This window comes from Felis catus, chromosome X (genome assembly GCF_018350175.1).
Source record: "Felis catus isolate Fca126 chromosome X, F.catus_Fca126_mat1.0, whole genome shotgun sequence".
Lineage (NCBI taxonomy): Eukaryota > Metazoa > Chordata > Mammalia > Carnivora > Felidae > Felis > Felis catus.
In genome coordinates, this window is record NC_058386.1 from 39,765,185 (window position 1) to 39,793,017 (window position 27,833).

Genomic DNA, 27,833 nt, shown 5'->3' on the forward strand with positions numbered 1-27,833 from the left:
CTGGAGCCAATGGCAGAGGCAGGAAGGTCTGGCCATGTCTGCTCATCAAGGGATACCTTTAATGGGGAATCTTGGCTCTAGAGCTCCCTGTTGGGTTGACTAAGGCTTGTCAGATGTGCATCATGGTTTGAAGTTCTCCCTGCCCCAAGCTGCTTCCTCTCCCCTTACCTTTCCCGAGCATCTCCTACCAATAAATCTTTTGCACTCCAAACCGCACCTCTGACTGCCTCCTGGAGGACCCCACGGACACGCACACGATTGTTCTATGCTCTCCTGGCATTGGTCCTGGGATCAAACGTCTAAGTTTTAGAGGCAGGCAGTTGGAAATAATTTGTTTAGCCTGAAGTCCCAAGGAAAAGGTCCCCTGATTCCTTTAGGTGGCTTGGTCTTTGCTTCTTTCTCGACAATGTTAGCCCTACTCTTTCCTATTTGGAAATTATTCCCCTTGATATAAAAGATGGCAACCCAACAGAGTTCAACTTTCTCTCTGTCAGCACCTTCTGCCCCAAGAGGTTAAAAAATTGCCCCTGAACATATTTATAATACCTAGTTCTCCACTTTTTCATTTTCCTGACCAGGACTTCAAAATCACTAATGATACTTTGGATTGTGGAGACTTCTAGAGTTTTATAAAGCACTTTCACATTGATTATTCCACTCCATTCTTCTAATCACCCTCATGACGCTGGTTTCAGTTTCTTGCTGCTTCCTTATTCCGGCTTCCCTTTGGGATTCTTTTCTTCCATCCTGCGAAAGACCCCTACTTCCTCTCCAGTAAGTTAGCTCATAGAAGATGTTACTCAAGCCCTGTCTCCTCTTCTGAAGCCAGGAGATCGGTTTGTACCTACCTCGTTCCCACTGGTGAGTGACTCGGGCAGGAGGGCAAACCTGGTGATGCCCATCGAACTGGGGGAAGCCTTCTCACATTGTCCATAACCCTTGTGTAACAAGAGAAAGGGATATCTTTTAGGGCTTCCTTGATAACTCTGCCCCATACAGCTCATGAGGCTGACTTTTTGAAACATAGGTTGCTGCAGACTCCTGGCCACTTTCCGCCCCTCGGTAGGTCCTCTGATGCTGGACGTGTGGTTTTTTCCCTGAGTTGAAGAAATAGAAGAAAGAATCCATGAAAGCCCCTTAGTTATTATTTTCAAATACCATCTTTAAATTTTTTTTAATGTTTGTTTATTTTTGAGAGAGGGACAGAGCATGAGCGGGGAAGGGGGAGAGAGAGAAGGAGACCCAGAATCCGAAGCAGGCTCCGGGCTCCGAGCTGTCAGCACAGAGCCCTACACGGGGCTCGAACTCAGGAGCCGCGAGATCATGACCTGAGCCGAAGTCGGACGCTTAACCGACTGAGCTACCCAGGCGCCCCTCAAATACCATCTTTTAAAAAAACGAATACAGGGGCACCTGGGTGGTTCAGTCAGTTGAGCGTCTGACTCATGCTTTCCGCTCAGGTCATGATCTCACGGGTCATGAGTTCCAGCCCTGCGTCGGGCTCTGGGCTGACCCTGCGGAGCCTGCTTGGGATTCTGTCTCCTCTCCGCCCCTCCCCCGCTCGCCCTCTGTATCTTTCTCAAAAATAAATAAACACTTAAAAAAAACAAATATAAAAACAATGCATCTTCTTAATAGAAAACTTGGAGGATGCCAAAGAAAAATAAAGTAAATGTGAACAGTTCTGAGTATTAGCCTTTATTTTTTTTCAGTGTGTTTATGCCATACTTGTTTTTTCACTTAAAAATACACTGAAATAATTTTCGGTGTCATTAAACAATTTTCTTAAGGGAGGATTTTCCATGGATGTATAGTATGTGCCATGATCTATTGAACCAGTCCCTGTTATTAAGACATCTGCTAAAAATTATGCATGATTTGGTTTGCAAAGGGCGAGGTTTCAAAACAAAACATTTTTTATTTTGGTTCCTGAGAGCTTTGGAAAGGTATATCAGATCGGATTATCTTTAACTGCAAGTTACAGAATATTCCTACTGACACTGGTCTAAATATTACAAAGTCTATTATCTCATGTAAGAAGTTCAGAGATTCATTGGGCTCTGGCTGCTCAAATAGGTCATCAAGGAAACTGGATCTCGCCGTCTCTCCACTTGGTAGATGAGGTGAGTCAGTTTTCCCTGCAGGCTGGTTTCCTGGTCCTGAATTGGCGGCTGCGGTCCTGGGCATCACACTCTGATGTGTCAACTTCCAGCGGAAGAATAGGGGAGGTCTCTTGTTTTCTTTTTGGAGCAGAGAACTATTTCCCAGAGTTCTCCCTTCAGATTTCCCAGAAGTCTCCCTTCTCGTCGGCTAGGACTGGATCAAATCCTACCCCGTCACTGGGAAGGGGACTGAGATCACCATGGTTGGCTTGGCTCTATCTTTAGAGCTGTGGATAGGAATGTATTTTCTTGCGTGCTCTATTGGGGCACCTGGGTGGCTCAGCCGGTTAAGCGTCCGACTTCAGCTCAGGTCATGATCTGGCGGTTCGTGGGTTCGAGCCCTGCTTTGGGCTCTGCGCTTATAGCTCGGAGCCTGGAGCCTGCTTCAGATTCTGTGTCTTCTCTCTCTCTCTTTCTGCCCTTCCCCTGCTTGTGCTCTCTCTCTCTCAAAAATAAATAAACATTAAAAAAAAAAGTGCCTTATCAAGCCAGCTACTACTATGGACAACTGGGGTTCAATCCGCTAGGGGATTCTGAGAGACAGTGAACTGCACACACTTCAGAGTTATTTCAGCTGACTGATTGAGGGCCGCTCTGGGGGATATGAGCTCCATGGTCCTTCTAGCCTGCCCCCCACCCCCCACCGAGTGAACTGTGATGGTCCAAAAAGGCCTCAGGCAAAGCACTGCAGTGTTTGAAGTGGGAAGGCATCCGTTAAGTGGCAAGTAAGGGAAGGAAGCGCCAAGGGCGCGTGTCCACAGCGTCCGTCAAGGTGAGAAGGCAACAGCGTGTACCACAGGAGGCACCTAGGGAACTGCTGAAGGAAAGGTTGAAATCCCCCGGTGCAGGCTGAAGACCAAGGCTAGTCCGTACAGCAGAAGGGATCACAGGGCTGGAGAGCTGGAGACAAGCTTGGCAATGATCCAGACTAGTTTCGTCTCCTACGCCCTTTTCCCTGAGGCCAGAACAGGTGCATCGACGCAGATCTTGGGATGGGGACGCCGGCAGGACTAGCGACCTAACCGAATGTGTGTTTAGGGCACCCGCCAAACAGGAGCATCAGTTCGGGGGGCAAGAGTTTGGTATTTCAAGTACCGAGGTTGTCGTTATGGAACCATTCGGAATTCTGTTAAGCTTTCTTGCACTTACTTTACAATGTGAGTTAGGTTTATTGTGAATCACAGTATATATGGGGTGTGGCATCTACTGTTCTTGAGCCTTTGGGCTTCTTCTGAAGTTTCTGATCGGGACCTGAAGCCCGGGGCTCCGGGCTCAGCCTAGTGAGCGCCGCCTGGCCCCAGGCTCCTTCTTCCCAGGGAAGCACTGTCACTGCTCTGCCCTGGGGCTGCCGTCAACAGGGGGCTCCGATGAATGGACTCAACATTGAGAGGTGAACTATTGGGTTGGAAGATACCTAGGGATGTGGTTCAATGTTTCCTCTTTCTGTAATGTTTACTTATTTTTGAGAGACAGAGAGAGAGAGAGAGAGAGAGACAGAGCATGAGCGGGGGAGGGGCAGAGAGAGAGAAGGAGATGCAGAACCCGAAGCAGGCTCTAGGCTCCGAGCTGTCCACCCAGAGCCTGAAGTGGGGCTGGAACTCACCGACTGCGAGATCATGACCTGAGCCGGGCTCGGCACTTAACCGACTGAGCCACCGGGACGCCCCTGTGGTTCAGAGTTTCTTGAAGTATGTTTTTGGGGAAAACAAACCTGCGAGAATGCTCATAGGTTTTACAAGCATAGTATGACACAGGGAATAAAAGTTACAGCATAGAGAATACAGCCGATGAGAACGTAATAGCGTTGCATGGTGACACTTGTGATGAGCAAAACGTGGAGATGGTGACCCTCTATGTTGTATACCTGAAACTGATGTAACACTGTGTGTCAACTATACTCCAATGAAAAATTTGAAAAAAAAAAAAAAAAACAAACAACAACCCAGAATAAACGCATTTATGGTCGCTTAAGTGTGGTTTTTGTTTCTGTTGTGTTTAACTGCGAGGCTTGTTAGAGCTCTTGAAATGTCAAATTGCTCTACGAAATTCCAAGAGAAAAAAATAGCGTGAAGTGTCTCCTATAATTTAAAAAGTTTAAAAATTCTCAGTTGCTTTGCACTAAGAAAAAAACCCCAAGGAACCAAAAAACCATGGGATGCCTGGGTGGCTCAGTCAGTTAGGCGTCCAACTCCATTTCAGCTTAGGTCCCGATCTCACGGTTCGTGAGTTCGAGCCTCTCGTCGGGCTCTGCACTGGTAGCGTGGAACCTGCTTGGGATTCTCTCCCTCTCCCTCTCTCTCTGTTCCTCCCCCACTTCTGCTCTGTCTCTGTTTCTCTCAAAACAAATAAATAAAAAAATTTTTAAACTAAAAAACCCTCCAGTTTATCCATTTCTCCCACTTACCACCCCCCACCTCTTACAACCACCAATCTGTTCTTTGTATTATTAGCTTGGTTTCTTGTTTTTTTGTTTTTCGTTTTGGTTTTATTTGTTTGTTTTTTAAGATTCCATATATAAGAGAGACCATACAGTATTTGTCTTTCTTGGTTTGACTTATTTCACTTAGCGCGATGCCCTCGAGGTCCATCCATGCTGTTATGACTGGTACGATTTCATTCTTTATTGTGGCTGAAGAATATTCTCATATATATATATATGGTGATTGTATACATATCACAATTTCTTAACCCATTCATCCATCAGTGGAGACTGTTTCCATGTCTTGGCTATTACAAATTATGCTGCAGTGAACAAGGAAATGCTCATATCTTTTAGGGACAGTGATTTCATTTCCTCCAGATATATACCCAATAGCAAAATTGCTGGGTCGTAGGGTAGTTCTATTTTTAATTTTTTGAGGAACCTCCATACTGCTTTCCAAAGTGGCTGCACCGATTTATATCCCCCCTGACAGCGCACGAGCGGTCCCTTTTCTCCACATCCTCCCCAACAGTTGTGATTTATTGTCTGATACTAGCCGTTCGGGCTGGTGTGAGGTGATAGCTCATTGTGGTTTTGATTTGCAGTGCTCTGATATTCATGATGTTAAGCATCCTTTCAGGTACCTGTTGGCCATCTGGATGCCTTCTTTGGGAAAATGTTCAGATCCTTCTGCCCATTTTTAATTGAATTGTTTGATGTTTTGCTATAGAGTCAGAAGAGTTCTTTACATATTTTGGATATCAGCCCCTTATCAGATGTATGATTTGCAATTCTTTTCTCCCTTTCAGTAGGTTGCTTTTACATTTTGTTGACCTTCCTTCCTTCCTTCCTTCTTTTCTTTCTTTCTTTCTTTCTTTCCTTCTTTCCTTCTTTCTTTCTTTCTTTTTTTGCTGTACAGACTTTTTACTTTGATCGAGTCACATTTGTTTATTTTTCCTTTTGGTGTCATATTAAAAAGAATCATCACCAAGACCTATGTCAAAGGGCTTACTGCTTATGTTTTCTTCTTGGAGTTTTATGGTTTCAGGTCTTTTTTTTTTTCTTTTCGTTTTTAATTTTTTTTTAATGTTTTTATTTCTTTTTTTTGAGACAGAGACAGACAGATTATGAACAGGGGAGGGGCAGAGAGAGAGAGGGAGACACAGAATCCGAAGCAGGCTCCAGGCTCTGAGCTGTCAGCCCAGAGCCCGACGTGGGGCTCGAACGCACGGACCGCGAGATCGTGACCTGAGCCGAAGTCGGCCGCTTAACCGACTGAGCCACCCAGGCGCCCTGGTTTCAGGTCTTATGTTCAAATATTTGATCCAATTTGAGGTTATGTTTGTGTATGAGGTAAGAACCTAGTCCAGTTCCATTCTTTTGCATGTGACTGTCCAGTTTTCCCAGCCCCATGTATTGAAGAGACTGTCCTTTCCCCGTTGTGGGTTCTTGGCTCTTTTGTTGTCAATTAATTGATCATATATGCATGGGTTTACCTGTGAGGTCTCATTTCTGTTCGCTTGTTTCCTAGAGTTTTTTTGAACACACACCCTCCTTGGAAATGCTAATATGGTCTCTACCTAACCATTTTAGACGTCCAGTCTTCTTGTGAACGTCTTGGGTTGCCTGATTCATCCTGAATGGGGAATTGAGGCCTGGTCTATGTTTTCCTTTCCCAGGACCATCCTTCCGGCTTCTTTCAAACTGTGTTTCCTAGCTGCCTTCTCTTGGAAGAGGCTTCAGCGGTCTGCCTTGGATCAATCAGTGTCATCTATTTGCAAGGGCCTTTGCTCGACAAAGAGACGAGAGCCAACAGGTAATCTCCCCGCAAAGTTGCCAAGGTTGGTGGGAATGTGGGACCCTTACCGGCAGACCGTCGGGCTCCGAGGGGCCCCTCGGTGCTTTTCTTCAGAAATCTTTTCATTCCCCAAACATTTTCAAATTGCTGTTTCCTTTCCTTTCTTGTGACACAGTCAAAAGAGGCAGTTTTTTTTGTTTTTGTTTTTTTTTCCTGTGGAAAAACAACGCTGGGTTCTGGTTTCTCTTTGTTGGAAGAGAAAGACTTGAAGTGGGCCTCACGGGCCTGAACTATCAGATACACAAACTATGTGGGGATCCCCGGGGTCCTGGCTATGAGTATGGGCTCCCAACATGGCTTAGTATCATCTGTAGGTTTGGCCCAACTGTAATTTGTAATTGGAAAGGGCTTCGTCCTCTGTGGCCCTTCCATCAGTCATGGGCCATAAACTTGGCACAAAGATTCCACAACATGAGAGAAGGGAGATGTGACGTTTCAGAAGGCGGCTGTTGGTTCTTGATGTAAACCGTCAGATCCGATTGGTGATAAGGCCAAGTTCAGACATCGTAAGCTCCTTAAACCAGTGAGTGATGGAGCAGGGGAGCTAAGTGGCTGTCTGGAACGGGTGCTCCTTTCCAAGTCAGGAAAGAAGAGGCTTTTAAAATATTTCCCAAAGCAGTTGTGGTCAAAGAGAGGGGAATATGTGTCTTGGAGGGGAAAGGAGATGATTTTCACGCGTCCCTAAACCCCCAACTGGGATAAAAACGCAGGTAGGTTTCATCAAGGCATAGTAATTTTGTAGAGGTCCAGAGATTTGCCGACTTGACCGACGAGGCCTTGGTTTTTGGAAGGATGGAAAAGAGTGACGTCGATGGCGTCCGGAGATGGTTTGTTTTCTGTCCCTTTACTTTCTCTACCCGCCTTCTAGGTGTTTATGAGACAAGATGAGCCCTAAGCAACTGCCAGTCATCATTGGAAAACGTGCTTTTAACTTAGCTGGTGGGTTTGAAAATCTGACTCCTTCTCTGGGGGTGGGGGGCCTGTTCGTAGCCCCTCCTCCCCCCGAAGACATCTAACGGTACTTTCCATAAGCGGGTAACACATTTCCCTGTTTCTGCGTTCCCCTCCACTCCACGATCCAGTGAAGTCAGATTCTCCTTGTGAAGGTTTTAGGCCTCTCTTGGGGGTCCTCGTGGGCAAGATTTAAATAGTTCCAGATCAGCTGTCTCTCCGATGCCATTCTCAGGCTCCCCAAACTCTGAGAGTGTGGGCTACCCCCAACACAGCAAACTCCTCCCAGCTGCCAGATCTCTCCCCTGTGAGAACTTTTTGTCATGAGCTGGACCCCAAGCCGTTGTGTTTCCCCCAAGTTCTGGGGACGCCTTTCAGACACTCTAGGTGATCCTGTTGCAACCTTACATTGGCTTGAGGTGAGCTCGATAACTCCAGAAAAATTCTATCTAAAATCCTTCTTCCCTTAGGAGGCACCTGTGAGGCTCAGTTGGTTGAGCATCCAACTCTTGGTTTCGGCTCAGGTCATGATCTCGCAGTTCGTGAGTTCGAGCCCCGCATCGGAGCCTCCCTTGGATTCTGTTCCTCCGCCACTCGCAGTCTGCTTCTCTCTCTCTCTCAAAAATAAAGATTTAAGAAAAAAAAAAAAGAGTGCAGATGTTCTACTGGGGAGTAGCACCTGTGCCAGTGAAAGGAGGAAACAGGATTGGGCAGGGGAAACCATCAGACTGTGATGAGACCCCCTCCTCACCCCAGGAGAGAGGTCTGGAGACACGGATGACCAGCTCCAGGAGTCTTGCATTGCATGGAGATGGCAAGGCCTGTTGCCACCGCCTTGCGCAGTCGGTTGCCCCGGGGGGGCTGCCCAGGAAGCAAGTGCCCTCAGCTATCACCTCTTTACTCCGTCATTCACTGGGGGCAATGACCGCCGTACCCTGAGAAAGGCATGACCTTAGTTTGAAGGCCCAGGCGAACCTTGATGAAGCAAATGGGTGGAAGCTGTAAGTTAACCACACTTTCCAGAACTGGACAGCAAGTTCTTCCCTGAAGGGGGTCTGACACAAAACTTTAGTCCATATGCTCTGAGACCAAGTACAGATCTTTTGGCTATCTTTCCCTGTCTTCCTGTCTCTCTCTGAGAAGCCTGTGTGGCTTCCTCTGTCACTTCATTCAGGCCTCTCCCAAAGTGGCCTTCTCAGAGAGGCTTCCTGTCATCACCGTGTCTTCATCCCAATTGGGGCAGAGATCTTGTCTCTTTGGTTCCTTAAATATCCCAGACCTAGTACGCCGTCTTACACGTATTTTTGAACGACTAAATGAGTCTGGGTCGCTTGCTCCCCTTCCTTTCTGGTCTCCTTGCTCTGACACAGAGTGGGGAGGGGAGCTTGGGTCACAGGGCTGAGTCGTTTACACAGCCCTGCTCCTCCAGGGTTCCTGCCCCTGCTCCCTGGTGTCAGCAGAGACGTGAATGTGAAAAAGATCACACTTTCTTTTGTTCGTCTCCACACGACTAAACAATGTTGGTCAGGCTTTTCTGAAGGCCCAGGGCTAAAGAGGAACAATAAAAATTGGAATATTTCGGATGTCTGTCCCTGTGGCCCAAGGGAAAACATGTTAAGCCTTTATTATGGGCTGAACTGGGTTCCCCCATAACTTGTGTTTAAGTCCCAAGCCCCAGTCCCTGAAAATGTGACTGGATTTATACATCGGGCCTTGAAAGAGGTAATTAAGGTTAAATGAGGTCAGTAGAGCAGGCCCTCATCCAATATGCTTGGTGTCCTTGTGAAAAAGAGGAGATTAGGACACAGGCACAGAGGAATGAAGACGAGATGACACATGGAGACGCTGGCTATCTACAAGCCAAGTGGAGAGGTCTCAGAAGACAGAAGAAACAATCCTGCCAACACCTTGATCTTAGACTTCTAGCCTCCAGAACCATGAGAAAATAAATTTCTGGCTCATGAGTTCGAGCCCTGTGTTGGAAGCCTGCTTCGGATCCTCTGTCCCCTTCTCTCTCTGCCCCTCCCCTGCTTACACACACACACTCTCTCTCTCTCTCTCAAAAATAAATAAACATAAAAAAGATTAAAGTAGGGAGATACCTTGATTCCCGGCCTTGTGCCCTCAGGCACATAGTCCAATTCCTAGCCAAGGCTGCTTTCCTGAAAGAAAAGTTTCTTCGAGAAGAGAAATCAAGGAATTGATCCCATTTGCAATTGCACCCAAACCCATGAGATACCTAGGAATAAACCCAACCAAAGAGATAAAAGATCCGTGCTCTGAAAACTATAGAACACTTATGAAAGAAATTGAAGACGACACAAAGAAATGGAAAGACCTTCCATGCTCAGGGACTGGAAGAACAAACATTGTTAAACTGTCTCTACTCCCCAAAGCAACCTACACGATTAATGCAATCCCTATCAAAATACCAACAGCCTTTTTCACAGAGCTAGAACAAACAATCCTAAAATTTGTATGGAGCCACAAAAGACCCCAAATAGCCAATCTTGAAAAAGAAAACCAAAGCTGAAGGCATCACAATTCCAGACTTCAACTGATATTACAAAGCCGTAGTGATCAAGATATCAAGACGGTATGGCACTGGCACAAAAACAGACACAAACATCAATGGAACAGAATGGAAAACACAGAAATGAACCCACAACGATATGGTCAGCTAACCTTCACCAAAGCAGGAAAGAATATTCAATGGAAACAAATCTCTTCAACAAATGGTGTTGGGAAAACTGGGGAGCAACATGCAAAAGAATTGAACTGGACCACTTTCTTACACCATACACAGAAATAAATCCAAAATGGAGGAAAGGCCTAAATGTGAGACAGGAAACCATCAAAATCCTAGGGGAGAATACAGGCAGCAACCTCTTTGACCTTGACCAGAGCAACTTCTTACTAGACACATCGCTGGAGGCAAGGGGAACAAAAGTAAAAATGAACTATCGGGACCTCGTCAAGACAAAACCTTCTGCACAGCGAAGGAAACAATAAACACAATTGAAAGGCAACCTTGGGAATGAGAGAAGATATTTGCAAACGACATATCCGATGAAGGGTTAGTATCCAAATTATATAAAGAACTTATAAAACTCAACACCCAGAAGACAAAGGATCCGGTTAAAAAATGAGCAGAGGACACGAATAGACATTTTCCCAAAGAAGACATCCAGATGGCCAACAGACACAAGGGGAGATGGTCAACATCACTCATCATCAGGGAAATGCAAGTCAAAAGCACAATGAGATCAGAACTCACACCTGTCAGAATGGCTAAAATTAATAACACAGGAACCAACAGGTGTTGGTGAGGGTGTGGATATAGGGGAAGCCTCTTGCACTGTTGGGGGGAAAGCAAACTGGTATGGCCACTTTGGAGAACAGCATGGAAGTATCTCAAAAAAATGAAAAATAGAACTGCCCTAGGATCCAGCAATTCACTACAGGCAGCCCAATGTTTGTATCCACTATCCACAATAGCCAAATTATGGAAAGAGCCCAAATGCCCATCGATTGATGAGTGGATAAAGAAGATGTGGTGGGGGGCGCCTGGGTGGCGTCGGTTGAGCGTCCGACTTCGGCTCAGGTCATGATCTCACGGTCTGTGAGTTCGAGCCCCGCGTCGGGCTCTGGGCTGACCGCTCGGAGCCCGGAGCCTGTTTCGGATTCTCTGTCTCTTTCTCTCTCGGACCCTCCCCTGTTCATGCTCTGTCTCTCTCTGTCTCAAAAAAATAAAAAAAAAGTTAAAAAAATTAAAAAAAAAAAAAGAAGATGTGGTGTATGTTTACAATGGAATATTATTCGGCGGCCGAAAAGAATGAAATCTTGTTACTTGCAACAACATGGATGGAATTAGAGTGTGTCATGCTAAGTGCAATAAGTCAGCCAGAGAAAGACAAGTACCATACGATTTCACTCCCATGTGAAATTTTAAGAAACGAAACAGATGAACATGGGGGAAAAAAGAGAGGCAAACCAGAAAACAGACTCTCAGCTATGGACAACAAATTGAGGGTTGCTGGCAGGGTGTTGGGCGGGGAGACGGGCTAAATGGGTGAGGCGCGTTAAAGGGGACGCTTGTGGGGATGAGCCCTGGGTGTTGTACGTAAGTGATGAATCAGTGAAGTCTGAGCCTGAAACCAATATTACACTGTATGTTAACTACCTGGAGTTTAAATGAAAACTTCAAAGAAAACAGGAAAGAAAAGTTTCTTTAATACTGCACGGTGTGAATTTCCATCCCCTGCCCAGAGGCCATGCCTGGGGTGTAATCGTGACTCTGCGTGGGGGGCTACCAGGGAGTTAACAGCTGTCGGCGGAGTTTGGATCTTTTGTACGAAATGTGGAAAAGTCCTAGGTCCTCCCTGGCTGCCGAAAGCCTGCGTTTCTGAACTCACTTTGCTTGCCAGAGGAGGGCGGACTGTGGGAGGGCTAGAAGAGGAATTAGGAGACAGGAAGGAAGTAGTCACGGCAGTTCAGATAAGAGGGGATTGTGGCTTGGATCACGGCTCAACGAGGAACGAGAAGGAAAGAACGATGGCCAGGATGTGTGTGAGAGACGACTCAAGTTTGACTGCAAGGTTTTATCCTGAGCAGCTGGGTGAATGGCGGTGTCATTTACTAAGACGGGAAAGCCTGGGGGAGGATTGGAGGTTGAAGGGAAATTATGACTCTGGTTCTGGACATGATAACATGCTGCACTGTGAATTTGATGTGACAAATGCACTGTGACATTCGTGATGTCAGTGAGATGTCCAGGTCAAGGTCAGAGGAGAGGTCCAGGCTGGTGATTGGTGATTGTGTCTAAAAGCCCAAATTATCTATGAGATCAACTGGGGAACAGGTGTAAAATAACCCCTAGGACACTCCAAACTGTAGAGATCGGGAAGAGGAGAAGGATCCAGCAATGCAAAGGAGCAGCTAGTGAGATACTAGGAAAGCCAAGAGATGGGTCATTTGGAAGTCAAATGAGAGAAATGCTTCTAGAAAGAGGGAATGATGGATTGTGTCAAACGCTACTAACACGGCTGGCTTCGGCAGCACATATACAAATGCTACTAACAGATGGTTTTCATTTCTCGTGGCTTCAAGCACTGCGGCAAAGAACATTCTCATTATCGGGTCTCTTCACGGGCCTGAGTTTCTCGAGGGTTGGCACCCGGAAGTGGAACTCTCAGGTCACGAGGTGTGAACATCTTCCGTTGTTTTGTTGTTGTTGTTTTTTTAAGTTTCTTTATTTATTTTGAGAGAGACAGAGAGAGCACAAGCAGGGAAGGGGCAGAGAGAGAGAGGGACACAGAGGATCCAGAGAGCCTCTGGAAGGATCCCGAGAGCCGCATGCGGGGCTCCAACTCATGAACCGTGAGATCATCACCTGAGCCGAAGTCAGACGCTTAACCGAATGAGCCACCCAGGCACCCCTTCAGTTGTTTTTTTTTTTTTTTTTTTTTAGTGTTTATTTTGAGAGAGACCGGGTGTGCGCACGCGCGAGTGGGGGAGGGGCCGAGAGGGGGGAGAGACAGAATCCCAAGCAGGTTCCGCACCGTCAATGGAAAGCATCTTCAGTTTTTTTTTTGTTTGTTTTGTTTTTTAACATTTATTTATTTTTGAGACAGAGAGAGACAGAGCATGAACAGGGGAGGGGCAGAGAGAAAGGGAGATACAGAATCCGAAACAGGCTCCAGGCTCCGAGCTGTCAGCACAGAGCCCGACGTGGGGCTCGAACTCACGGACCGTGAGATCATGACCTGGGCCGAAGTCGGACGCTTAACCGACCAAGCCACCCAGGCGCCCCGCATCTTCAGTTTTAATAGGCAGCTCATCCTCACAGCCCTTGATGTTATCACACATTATTCTTTTTTACGATCTGATGGGTATGAAGTGCTGTCTCCTTCTTTGTCACTTTCATTGTCCTCGGTACTCTTGTCTTGAAGCCTCTTGTCATATGTTTGCTGGCCATTTTGGCTTCTTCCTGTGCCCATTTTTTCTATTTGACTGGCTGGTTGGTTTACGAGTTCTTTAGAAAAACATTTTTCTCCCCTCTAGCTTACTTTATCGTGAGAGTAAAGTATGTATTACATGTCACACACAAAATATGTATGAATCGGGTGCTTGTGTTATCGGTAAGGCTTCTGGTCAGCAGCAGTAGGCTGCCAGTAGTTAAGATTTGGGGGAGTCGAAAGTGAAACGCAGATTTTTCAACTGCATGGGGGGGGTGGTGCCCCGAACCCCCGTGTTATTCAAGGGTCCACGGTATTCTGGGTGTTGATCCTTTGTAAACTTCGTAAGTGTTTTTCTTTCTTGTTTCTCTCTTTTTTGATGTCATTATCAAGGACTTCTTCCTTGCCCCAAATGTATACATAAATTCTCCTACATCATCTTCTAAAAGTTAAAAGATTTACTTAGGTATCTAATCCATCAGGAATGAATTTCTGTGTTGGGATCTATTTTTATCTTTTTATAAGAATCACAGATTATCTCGGTATCATTTATTGAATTCTTGTTTTATGTAGGTACACCCGTGAAACCCAAACCCTTATCATGAGACAGAACATGAGTATTATCATTCCAGAAAGCTTCTTCATGCCCCTTTCCAGTGGGCTCTCCGCCCCCAAACACCGCTGTTCTGAGTTTTTTTCACCACAGATTAGTTTTTCTTGTTCTGGAATTTCATTTACAGGGAATCAAGCAAAATACATTCCTTTGTGTAGTGAATTTCACTCAGCACGGCGTTTTTTTTTTTTTTTTAATTTTTTTTTCAACATTTATTTATTTTTGGGACAGAGAGAGACAGAGCGTGAACGGGGGAGGGGCAGAGAGAGAGGGAGACACAGAATCGGAGACAGGCTCCAGGCTCTGAGCCATCAGCCCAGAGCCCGACGCGGGGCTCGAACTCACGGACCGCGAGATCGTGACCTGGCTGAAGTCGGACGCTTAACCGACTGCGCCACCCAGGCGCCCCAACACGGCGTTTTTTAGAGTCATACATGGTGTTGTATGTACTGGGTTCTTCCATTTTATCACCAAGTAGTATTCAGTTATACCACACCGCTTACTGGTTTCTATGCGCTTTTTTTTTCCTTTTTGAGAATCTTTTTATTTCAGGTTAATTCTCAATTCGCTCAAGGTTGCAAAGACGGTATAGAGAGACCTCGCGCCCCCTTCCCCCAGTTTCCTCCGGGAGTTGCATGTTACGTAACTACAGCACAACATCAAAACCAGGAAATTGGCATTGGCACAACGTATGTGTGTGGATCTGTAATTTTATCACCAGTGTAGATTCGTGTAACCGCCACTGTAATCAAGATACAGAACTAGTCGATCCCCACCAAGCTCTCCCTCCTGCTACACTTTTATAGTCGTATCTCCGTCCCTGACCCCTGGCAACTACAATTCTGTTTACCCACAATTTTGTCATTTTGAGGATGTTACATAAGTGGCATCGTATCGCATGAGACCCCTTGAGATTGGCCTTCTTCGCTCTGCATGACCCTGCTTCGTCTTATCGATAGTTTGCTCCTTTTGGTTACTGAGTAGTATTCTATGGTATGAAGGTGCCACAGTTTAACCAGTCCCCTCTGAAGGATATTTGGGTTGTTTCCAGTTTTTGCTTATTAGTGGTAAAGCTGCCATAGACATTTGTGTACAGGTTTTTGGGTGAATATAAATTCCCAGTCCTCTGGGATCAATGTTCTCCAGAGTGGCTGTGCTCTTTTATGTTCCTATCAGCAACATGTGAGAGATATCGTTTGTCTCCATCCGTGCCAACATTTGGCATTTTACTATTTTTTCTTTAGGTGTCGAGTAGGTTTGTAGTGCTATCTCATCGTGGTCTTAATTGGCATTTCCCGAACGGCTAGGGAAGAATATCATTCCGAGTGTCTATTCAACATCTGTATAACCTCTTTGATGAAATGTCCCTTCATGTCTTTGTCCCCCTTTTAAAAACAAGGTCCATTTATTTATTTTGAGAAAGAGAGAGAGCTCAAGCAGGGGAGGGGCAGAGAGGCGGGGGAGAGAGAGAATCTCAAGCAGGCTCCACGCCGTCAGCACAGAGCCCAACATGGGGCTCGATCCCACAAACCATGAGACCGTGACCTGAGCCGAAATCAAGAGTCGGAGGCTTAACTGACTGAGCCACCCAGGCGCCCCTCTTCTTCCTCTTTTCAGTAAATTTTTTTAGCTGTGGGGTTTTGAGAGTTCTTTATCTATTCGAGATATGAAGGATCGCTCAGGTAAACCTGAGTGAAGGATGCACAAGGCATCTCTACTTGTATGTGGCTAGATTCTCTTTTGTTTCATGGATCCACATGTTTATCTCTCTGCCAGTAACACACAGTCTTGACTACTCTGGCTACATAATGTCTTGCTTTTGCCTAGAGTGATCCCTCCCATTTTATTCTTCCTTTTCCAAATTGCTTTAGCAACTCTAGGTCTTTGTATTTCCATATACATTTTAGACCATGCTTGTCACTATCTATCAAAAGATCTGGCTGGATTTTTGATGGACATGGCTTTATGATATAAATTGCTTGTCATGCTTGTCAATATCTACAAAAAAACCTTGCTGGATTTTTTACGGGAATTGCTTTAAACCTGTGTACCAGTTTGGGGGAGAATTGATCTCTTTATAATGCTGAGTCTGCCAAATCACAAACACAGTGTGTCTTCCCATATATTTAGATCAGAGATCTCTGATCTGAATAAGTTTTGTAGTTTTCGGCATCCAAGTCCTGTACCTATTTATTTATATTTACACCTAAGCATTTCATTTTGGGGGCAATTGTGAATGGTGTTGTGTTTTAAATTTTGTGTCTATGTGTTCATGGCTAACATATGGAAATACGATTGAGTTTTTAAAAAAAATTTTTTAACATTTATTTATTATTAAGAGACAGAGCACGAACAGGGGAGGGGCAGAGAGAGAGGGAGACACAGAATCCAAAGCAGGCTCCAGGCTCTGAGCTGTCAGCACAGAGCCCAACGCAGGGCTCGAGCTCACAAACCTCAAGATCATGACCTGACCCGAAGTCAGATGCTTAACCGACTGAGCCACCCAGGCGCCCCTGGAAATACAATTGAGTTTTATATGTTGATCGCGTATCTTGTGATCTTGTTAAACTGACTTATTATAAGACTTTTTTTTTTTGTAGATTTCTTATTACTTTCTATGTAGATTATCATGTCATCTGCAAATAGGGAGTTTCATTTCTTCCTTTCCAATCTGTATGCGTTTTATTTCCTTTTCTTGCCTTATTGTGCTGGCTTGGATTTCGAGCCCTAGGTTGAGTAAGAGTAGTGAGAGCAGACAGCCTCGCCCTGTGTATTAGTTTCTTGTGAACGTTGTGAAAACTTACCACAAACTTGGTGGCTTACAACAACAAAAATCTATTCTCCCGCAGGCCTGAATGCCAGAAGTACCCGAGATCAGTTTCACTGAGCTGAAATCAAGATGCTGGTAAGGCCGTGCTCTCTCTGGAGGCCCTAGGGGGAGACTTCTCTCTCGGCTTTATCATCACATTACCTTCTTCTCTGTCTGTCTTCTGAAATCTCTTTGTCTCCCTTTTATAAGGATACATGTCCTTGCATTTAATCCAGATAATTTAGGATAATGACCCCATCTCAGGATTCTTAATCACATTTGCAGTCTTTGTTTTATATAAGGCAACATTGATCAGTTCTGAGGATTAACATTTATAAGATCTTTGGGAATCACCATTCAACCCACTACAGTCTGCCCTCTACCCCTCAAAGGTTTATATTCATCCCACATGCAAAATACACCCCATACCAACATTCCTAAAAGCCTCATCCTATTATAGCGTTAACTTGAAATTCAAAATGTCAAGTAAGTGTCATTAGCTCAAAAGATCCCAAACTCATGATCTAAATAATCTTTTTTTAAATGTTTATTTCGTTTTGAGAGATAGAGACAGGGCGCGAGTCGGGGAGGGGCAGGGAGAGAGGGAGACACGGAATCTGAAACAGGCTTCTGGCTCTGAGCTGTCAGCCCAGAGTCCGACGCAGGACTCGAACTCACGAACTGGGAGATCATGACCTAGGCCAAAGTTGGACGCTTAACCGACTAAGCCACCCAGGCGCCCCTCATGATCTAAATAATCTTAATCAGGTGTGGGTGAGATTCTGGATACGACTCACCCCAGGGCAAAATTCCTCTCCATCTGTTAGCCTGTACAACTAAAGAACAAATTGTCTGATCCCCAAATACAATGGCGGGGCAGGTATAGTATGACCGTTATAGATAGTCCCATTCCAAAAGAGAGATGGAAGGAAGAAAGGGGTCCCTGGCCCCAAGGAATTTCAAAATTGACCCGTGCAAATTTCATTAAGCTTTAAGATAGTACATTTTGCAGCTGAGTAGTTTTATCAACCTGTTTTTTCTTTTTTTTGCCTGTAGAGTTTTGAGAGTCCAATGGCCTTCTTTCATTCTGTCCTGTCTCTACCACATTCGCCCCAAGCTAATGGTGTTTCTGCTGCAGCCACATTCTGAAAAAGCTTGTGAATTACCTGGGCATGTCACAGGAATTCACACGGTTGGAGAAGAAATGTCTCTACAGATATTTCCTGGCTTCCGCTGAGATGGCGGAGGGGACCCATGAGTCATACCCCCAATCTCTTAAGTACTAGCCAAAGGTCATCCAGCCACCCCCTCGGCCTTCTCTACAGAGCATGCTTTCCTGACAGTGAATCTCCTTTTTTGAAAAAATGTTTATTTATTTTTGAGGGAGAGTGCGAGAGAGAGAGTGAGAGAGAGTGCACAAGCAGGGGAGGGGCAGAGAGAGGGGGACCGAGGATCCAAAGCAGGCTCTCCGCTGACGATCCCGACGCGGACCGCAAGATCATGACCCAAGCTGAAGTCAGACGCTCAACGGACTCGGCCAGCCCGGCGCCCCGACGATGACTCTCTTAATTTTAACATCCTTTGCAATCTGGTTAGCCTGAGAATTTCCCAGATCAGGTACTGGTTCCTTTTCGCTTCGTAGTTCTTTCTTCAGTCGATCTCTGTCCTCTTCCACTTGGCTGTAAACAAAGGAAGAAACCAGGCTACACCTTCACACTTTTGTGTGGAAATCTCGGCGAGATATCCAAGTCCTGCCGTCACTTCCAAGGGCTTGTAACATCACTCACAGGTTCCCCTTTCCGCACAGCTGTCGGACACAACCCGGCTAAAGTGTCCTGCTACCGTAGAAACAAGGATCATCTTTTCTCTAGTTTCCTGTGACATGTTCTGACCCCCTACCAGGTTTCCTCTGATGCTACTCGCAGTAAGAGTTGAGGTATGTCATTATAATCTAGTGGGGGTGGCGGTCTGGACTCGCCACTGTTTTTTTTTTTTTTTTTTTTTTTTTTTACTGGGGGCGGGGGGGTGGAGTTGCGTTTTTTCTCCGCATAGTGTTTGCCTGGAGTAGATCAGTTATTGCCTAAAAGTTGTCTGTCCTGCTTGGTTCTTCCTTTCCTAGTTCTTTGGGTAGAGAAAGCAGGCTTTTTTTTTTTTTTTTTTTTTTTTTTTTTTTTTTTTTTTTTTTGTGGTCTGAATAACGTCCAGGGTCTACAGTTATACTTAGGTACTTAGCAGGGGAATAGGGAAAAGTGCGTCTATTCCATTTTCCTGGAAACGGAAATGCCTCTATAGTTTGAAAAGAAATAAAACTCTTCCATATATATGAAATGCATTTGGCTTGGCCTTGGAGTCAGGCCAACCTGGATTTGAAATGTTGCTTGACTTTTTTTTTTTTTTAATGTTTATTTATTTCGAGAGAGAGAGGAAGTGAGAGAATCCCAAGCAGGCTATGCACTGTCGGCACAGAGCCCGATGTGGGGCTCCATCCCACAAACTGTGAGATCATGACCTGAGCCGAAATCAAAAGTCGGACCCTTAACCGACGGAGCCACCCAGGTGCCCCAAAATTTTGCTTGACTCTTAACCAAAGGTATAACTTAGTCTGATAACCGTCCTGTACCCCAATTCCCTTGACTATACAATGAGAATAGGAATATCTATTTGATGAGGGGTTTTTTTTGAGGGTGAAGTCAGAAATGTGTGCAAAATACTTACCATAGTACCTAGCATGCTCTAAGTATTCAATACGTGGTAACAAATATTGTTACGTTTCAAAATAATGAGATAATTTGTCAGATTCTTCAATAAATAGTTCCTTCCTCATTGCTGTGCGATCCTTCATTATGGATCTTATATTAGGAAGTTTCTGGGTTAGTTATTTATTTTTGGTGATGAATGTATCTGTATGTTTTAGTTCTTTGTGTTTTTATATTTTTTCCCTGTTATTATGTTAGACGTTCTTTGAAAATCTCTTTCGGAGTATCTAAAACCAAATCCCATGGGGACTTTGACTGCAAGTTTGTCTGGCCTTGAAATTAATCGGGGGAGGAATTGATATCTGTATATTCCCGAGGTATTGTCATCTAGGAAAAGCGTATATTTTTCTGGCCATTAAAATGTTATCTGAACAATGGTTTGGAATTTTTCACAGAACTTCTTAGATTCAGCAATTATTACGTTGGAACGCTCAATTCTATTATCAAATTGATAACTAGATATTTTCGTTATGATGAGCCACCTTTTACAATTGGTGGGTTAGTTGGCCAGTAGTTTTTAACTGACTTTCTTAAGGTTTCCAGGTATCCCACCATACAGTGATAAACTGATACCCTCCTTTCCAGTAGTTACAGCTTGGTCAGAGCTCCTAGAGTCATGTTAAAATTAACACGAGATAGTGAACATCATTACTTGGTTTCTGCTGTTTAGAGAAGTGTCTCTCACTATTTCAGCTGAGGGTAAAGTTAATTGGGTTGATATAAAAAGTATTTATCGGGGGCGCCTGGGTGGCGCAGTCGGTTAAGCGTCCGACCTCAGCCAGGTCACGATCTCGCGGTCCGTGAGTTCGAGCCCCGCGACGGGCTCTGGGCTGATGGCTCAGAGCCTGGAGCCTGTTTCCGATTCTGTGTCTCCCTCTCTCTCTGACCCTCCCCCGTTCATGCTCTGTCTCTCTTTGTCCCAAAAATAAATAAACGTTGAAAAAAAAATTAAAAAAAAAAAGTATTTATCCTATAAAGTAATTATTGTTAGTGCTTTGGGGTCATAGAACCCTTTGAGGGACTGATGACGGTTTTATGAATTTTATTTCTTTTTTTTTCATGTTTTATTTATTTTTGAGAGAGAGAGCATGAGTGAGGTAAGGGCGGAGGGGGAGGGGGACGGAGGATCGAACTTACGAACCCACGTGACCTGAGCTGAAGTCACACGCTCAACCGACTGAGCCACTCAGGTGCCCCATGAATTTTATTTCTAAAAAAATACTTGCAGAGGGGCACCTGGGTGGCTCAGTCGGTTAAGTGGCGGATGCTTGATTTCGGCTCAGATCACCATCTCAGGGTTTGTGAGTTCAAGTCCCCCGTTGGGCTCGGCACTGATGCCTGCTTGGGATTCTCCTTTTCTCTCTGCCCCTCCCCTGCTTGTGCTCTCTCTCTGTCTCTCTCTCAAAATAAATAAATAAACTTAAAAAAAATAAAAAAAATACTTGCAGATACACACGTACAATTTTGGATACAATTTCATGGGATCACAGCCCTCCTGAACTATTATTAATGGACCCCCTAGAATCCTAAATTAAGAACTTCTGATATCAAGGAAATATCCTTTGATTCTTAATTTTAAAGGTTTTTTTTTTTTTTTAAGTTTACTTATTTATTTTGAGGGAGAGAGAGAGAGAGAGAGAGCGTGCAAACGAGGGAGGGGCAGAGAGACAGGAAGAGAGAATCCCAAGCAGGTTCCATGCTGTCAGCTCGGAGCCCTCTACGCAGCTCCCATCCCAGGAACCGTGAGATCACGACCTGAGCCAAAATCAAGAGTCGGATGCTTAAACAACTGAGCTACCCTGGTGCCCCAATTTTGAAAGGTTTTGATATTTAAAATCGTGAGTTGGATTTCAAGGTATTTTAAATCCCTGTAAAAACATCCTTGGACCTGGCGCCTGGGTGGCTCAGTCGGTTAAGCGTCTGACTTCGGCTCAGGTCATGATCTCGCGGTCTGTTAGTTCGAGCCCCGCGTCGGGCTCTGTGCTGACTGCTCAGACCCTGGAGCCTGCTTTAGATTCTGTGTCTCCCTCTCTCTCTGTCCCTCCTCCACTCATGCTCTGTCTCTGTCTCAGAAATAAACATTAAAAAAATTTTTGTTAAAAATTAAAAAAATACAAAATAAAAACATCTTTAGTGATGAGCTTCCTTATTTAACCTATTGATGGGATGTATGCTATTTATAGACTTTCCACTATAAATTAAATCCTATAGAGTTGGAACAAACTGTAATTAAGTACAGATATGATAGGTTACTGTTTCAAAATTCTGTTACATTCGATTTTATATGTGCTAGAAAAACAAAATTCAACTGAGAAATTTTAGAGATTTAATTAGCTTGGGGCACCCGGGTCGCTCGGTCGGTTAAGTGTCCGACTTCGGCTCAGGTCATGTTTGGCTCAGGTCATGACCTCACGGTTTGTGAGTTCCAGCCCCATATGGGACTCTGTGTTGACAGCCCAGAGCCTGGAGCCTGCTTCGGATTGGGTGCCTCCCTCTCTCTCTGCTCCTCCCCTGCTCACGCTCTCTCTCTCGAAAAACAAACAAACATTAAAAAAAAATTTTTAAAAACAAATAAAGATTTAATCAGCTTTATTAAGCTATTCAGGCATCTAGCATCCCACCTAGCAAGTAGAGAGATGCTCTGAGGAGTTGCACAAAATGGAAGTTTTTTCTAGCCCAGAAGGGTGGGGCAAGGAAGTTATTAGCAAAAGCAAAGGAAGGATTGTTTCAGGCCAGGACAGCTTATTTTGGGGGGAAGGAACAGAAAGGTTTCTATCATACAGATGACCTCACTAGTGCTAATCAGGAAATTTCAGATTGACTGTTACAAGGTCACATTCCTGGGAGAGACTGAAACTGTTGTAAACGTTAATTGCTGTCATGAGGGGCGAATGACTCCATTTGGGGCTTGGTTTTTCTTTACCAAGTTATTTACGCATTTTGGCTCTTTTACGAAGTGCTAATGGTGTATCTCTATAGCATTTTAGCTGTATCTATCAGGTTTACTGTTAACAGAAGTCAAACTGAGTAGTTCCTGCCTGGATTTTTGTTGTTGTTGTTTTATTTTAATTGCTGGAGTGGTTTATGGAGCATTAGAAATGAGCTAACTGAAGTTCAAAAGGACTCACTGGTAAGGTCCTCTAGCCTTCCTTTGAAGGTGCTTCCTTGCAAACTTCTCTCCTTTTCAGTAACTGGTCCGTTTGCATTTTCTGCTCCTTTATGATTTTCCAGAAAAATTCTCCATGCCGTCAGGATTGCCAAAACGACACATCTGTGTTCCTTTTTGTCCACGATATTTCTATATACTTGTATTTTCCTCTCTTTTTAAAGTTGCATTTTGCAAAGTTTTGTCTAATTTTTTGGAAAACGCTTCTAGTTTCCTTATTTTTAATTAATGGAGTTGTGGTTTTCTATTATGCCTACCCGCTTGATCTCTCTAGGATTGTTTCTGCTATCTTGTGCCAAATGTCTTGAATTACACTTTTATTATTTTTAAGTCCGTTTTTATTTTTAAAATTTTTTAATGTTTATTTATTTTTGAAGGAGAGAGAGTGTGCACACAAAGAAGGGAGGGACAGGGAGAGAGAGAAGGAGACGCAGATTCCGAAGCAGGCTCCGGGCTCCGAGCTGTCAGCACAGAGCCCCATGCAGGGCTCGAACCCACGACCCGTGAGATCATGACCTGAGCTGATATCGGACCCTCAAACGACTGAGCCACCTGGGCACCCCTAAAATCCATTTTTGAACAACAGAATCTATTAAGGCTATGAGTTTACATCTGGGGATGATTTTGGCCACATTCTATAAAATCTGAGATATAGTGTCATTTTCACTCTTTAGATAGCCACATACTATGGTTTTCTTTTCTCTGACCCAATAACTACATAGGAAGGATTATATGCGACTGGTTGATAAAGACTGGATAAAAAAAATCCCATATACTTCTTCAGTATATGGGGATTTCTTCAGACCATCATATGGTAACATGCATTGTGAATTTCTGGAAGGTACCGAATAGGCAGCATTTCCTACATTCATTGCCCACGGAACCCTTTCACCGTGGAACACTTAATACCATTTTGTATGACATTAGGGTCAGGGATAGGAAAGTATTGCTCTGGAACAGGGTTTTTCAAATCGCAGAAAGTGCCCCATTAATTATGCTGTGAGTCAGTGTAGGTTGTGATTAGCTTAAAGAAGAAGGGAGTTTAGAAACTGGCTCAGCAGTGCTCTTGACACACATGTATCCTTGTCCCCTTAGGATCTGGGCCATCAGCTTCATTAACATTTCCCCCCATGTTTCGTTTTTTATACTATTTATTTGCATTCGTGTGGGAGAGCATTTCGTGATACTAACTTTATGTTTTTATGTTAAAGTTAGTATGTGATACTGACTTTATATTTTTACTTTATCATTTGTAGTAACAGTCACCATTATTTAGTGAAACATTCAATTCATTGACATGCGTGGGTCATGATGTAAAACATGCCCCTTACTCCGAGTCGTGGTTGAAAAAGTGGAAAAACAGTTCTAGAATATCAGTCCAGAAGCATAAGAGACACTTGGGAGGATGAAAAGTGTTGCAGGATTTTTTGCCTCAATACCCGGGATTCGTTGTCTCGACGCTTGGAAGAATGAAGAGGTGGGCACAGAGAGAGCAGCGGAGAAAAGTCTATTCGAATAGAAGATTAGAAAGGAAGCAGAGTAGGAAAGCTGTCTTGGCAGAGAGGGGGCATTCGGAAGTGAATGCCCTCGATCATAGGCAAGGGTCCTTGCGGTAGAAGGTTCTGGTCAGCCCTCCCCCTTCCCTCTAGCTCCTTCTCGGGTCCCACCCTTATTGGCTGGACAGCTCTAGGTGCCGGATTGTCCATTCCCGATTGGCTCGTTTCTGTTGTGCGAAGGGTGGCCTATGGCCACAGTTAGGTCTTTGGTCAAATTCCTGAGGGGAACCTGAGGGGCAGCAGGTGGGGTCTGTGACATTCTTAAGAGGGACCTTACGCCTGAGGGGGTTTGCTGTGGTCAAAGGCTCCCAGCATTGTTTCAAAATACGTGTTTTTGCTCACCCAGAGACCTCAGGTCCGAACCTTTCCCTCTCTGCCTACTGAATCCTGTCTTTTCTTATCATAAAAGGAGATGATTCGGGACGCCTGGGTGGCTCAGTTGCTTGAGTGTCTGACTTCGGCTCAGGTCACGATCTCGCGGTTCGTGAGTTTGAGCCCCGTAAGGGGCTCAGTGCTGACAGCTCAGGGCCTGGAGCCTGCTTCCGATTCTGTGTCTCCCTCTCTCTCTGCTCCTGCCCTGCTGACACTCTGTCTCTCTCTCTCCAAAATAAATAAAGATTTTTAAAAATTTTATAAAAGGGGATGATTCTGATAAAGTGAATTAGTGGAGCCCAGTGTAAATTGAAAATGTGAGGCACCTTGTTCAAAAAGCTGGAAAAATTCATTTGTTTTTTTTTTAGATTCCACATATGAGTGAGATCATATGGTATTTGTCTTTCTCTGCCTGACTTATTTCACTTAACCTAATACCTTCTAGGTCCATCCATGTCACAAATGGCAGGATTTTATTCTTTTTTATGGTTGCGTAATATTCCATTATATATAACATACATATATACATATAATCTACACATATATACATATAATCTACACATATAAACATATAATACACATATAAACATATAATACACATATATACATATAATATACATATAATCTACACATATATACATATAATATACACATATAATACACATATAAACATATAATACACATATACACACATAATACACATATATACATATAATGTACCTATATACATATAATATACATATATACATATAATATACACATATACACATATAAACATATAATACACATATACACATATACATATATACATATAATATACATATATACATATAATATACATATATACATATAATATATGCATATACGTATAATATACACATATATACATATAATATATGCATATACACATATAATACACATATATACATATAATACACATATACACATATAATACACATATATACATACAATGTACCTATATACATATAATATACATATATACATATAATATACACATATACACATATAAACATATAATACACATATATACATGTACATATATACATATAATATACATATATACATATAATATACATATATACATATAATATACACATATACACATATAAACATATAATACACATATATACATGTACATATATACATATAATATACATATATACATATAATATACATATATACATATAATATACGCACATACATATAATATACACATATATACATATAGTATACACATATACACATATAATACACATATATACATATAATACACATATACACATATAATACACATATATACATATAATGTACCTATATACATATAATACACATATAGACATATAATATACACATATACATATAATATACACGTATATACATATATATGTATATATGTATCTGTATATACACACACACACCACATATTCCTTACCCATTTGTCTACCAACAGACACTTAGGTTGCTTTCCTATCTTGACTATTATAAATAATGCTGCAATGAACATAGAAGCACAGATACTTTTCAAATTAATATTCATCAGACCTAGAAACACAGAAATCAAACTGGTGGTTGCCAGAGGGGAGGGGGTGGGAGATGGGCAAAACGGGTGCAGGGGAGAGGGAGAGCTAGGCTTCCAGTTATGGAACGAATGAGTCATGGGAATAAAAAGACACAGCCTAGAGAATATCGCCAATGAGAATGTAATAGCGTTGCATGGTGACAGATGGTAGCCACGCTTGTGATGAGATGTTGAATCACACGTCATACGCCTGAAACTCACGTAACATTGTGTCTATTACATTAACATGACATGAGCGAAGGTAGCCTGTTATATACTTTTTTTTTTTCAAAAAGCAGGAAAAAGTGCCGTTGAAGAAACCAAAAGATAAGGCTTTTTCTTTGCTTCCATAGCCTCTCTCCACCTGTCATGCTGATTTTATTTGCTATTTAAAGTCGTGCTCCCCAGGGTGCGTGTCCTGTGGTGCCTCCTCCCTTCAGTGGCGGAACAGGCATGTGGCATGGCCAGGTGGGGAAGTCCATCCAGGCGGTTCCCCAGCCAAAGGACCCACTGCTGCCATCCAGAGCTGATAAAAAGTGATCCCCAAAGGACAGCAAACTCTTCGCCTGACCTGGCTCGGTATCTGGATTGGGAGCGAGCGAGACAATTGTCCCCCTCTGAGTCACCACGAAACGCTCAGAGGAGCTGCTACGCCGGGCAAGGACCACAGCCACTCTGCCTTGCCCAGAGAGCCAAGGGAACCTGTGCCCTACCTGGTACCTAAGTCCTTGTGAGGCAGAGTGCCACATGGATCGTGGAGGTGGGATGGATCGTGGAACCATCCCAGGGAGGTGGGAGGCCTCCAGGCTCTGGAACATGTCCCGTCGGCCCATCTGACTTCACTTAGGAAACACAAATGTAAAGGTGCAGTTTTCCAAGAATCTTCTCCCAATGGAGTCACACATGAATTATGAGAACATGTGTGAAATGTTCCCAACCTTGGAAGCCTATTAATGAGATTCAGTGCCCAGGGTTTTTACCGGGGGCTCGTCACGTGGGCACCCCTTGCTTGGCACCTGTCCAACTCCCAGCCTCCCAGAAGGAAAGCAGTGCAGAAGCCACACTGCTTGTACAGTTGAGGCCCAGTGGGCCACCCCTCTCTGTTCTGGGAATGATGGGAACTCTCCCCAAATCTAAGTGCCCAGATACCGGCCGAGGGCCTATCAAGATAGCACGCCTTTCCCAGGATAAGCGGTCAGGCCTATTGTGTTCATTCTTTTCTGCGCGAGAGCCTTCTGGAATGTGGGGCCCAGCGTGTATGTGGGGAAGGGGGCTACAGATTTTTCTGCTCTCAGCATCCGTGGCCCTGGCTGCTGTCTCTCTCTTGCCATAACAAAGCCTTTCCCTGTGAAATGGCACAAGAAAGCCGAAATCAGGATGGTCCCGAGTAAAGTCTGCCTCGCCATTCTTTCCCAGGTGTGAATCATTTTTTCTGTAGTACCATCAGTGACACCCTTCCGTTGACCTAACTGCTACCGGCTCACAGAGCCATCCTGGGAAGACACGAGAGGAAAGTACGTGTTAAAAATCGAAAGTGATGGCAGTTACACGTATCGCGAGATTAAGCGGACGCTGATGCGACTTGATACGCGTGCCCTTGGTTACTTCTCTTCCTACCAAAAACTTGAGGGT

General features: G+C 44.1%; 1 long non-coding RNA gene across 3 annotated transcripts in view; it reads left to right on the forward strand.

The window, feature by feature from the left end:
• LOC123383451 overlaps positions 1-18,776 on the forward strand; it is a 31,613-nt gene extending 12,837 nt beyond the window's left edge. For 2 of the 3 annotated variants that reach the window (XR_006593190.1, XR_006593191.1), the window contains exons 3-5: positions 6,264-6,400; positions 16,813-16,868; positions 17,829-18,776. This is a non-coding gene — a long non-coding RNA (uncharacterized LOC123383451). Of the gene's footprint in view, positions 1-6,263; positions 6,401-7,310; positions 8,353-16,812; positions 16,869-17,828 lie in introns of those variants that run through there. The other variant, XR_006593192.1, reaches the window with a different exon arrangement.
• Positions 18,777-27,833: the final 9,057 nt, after the last annotated feature.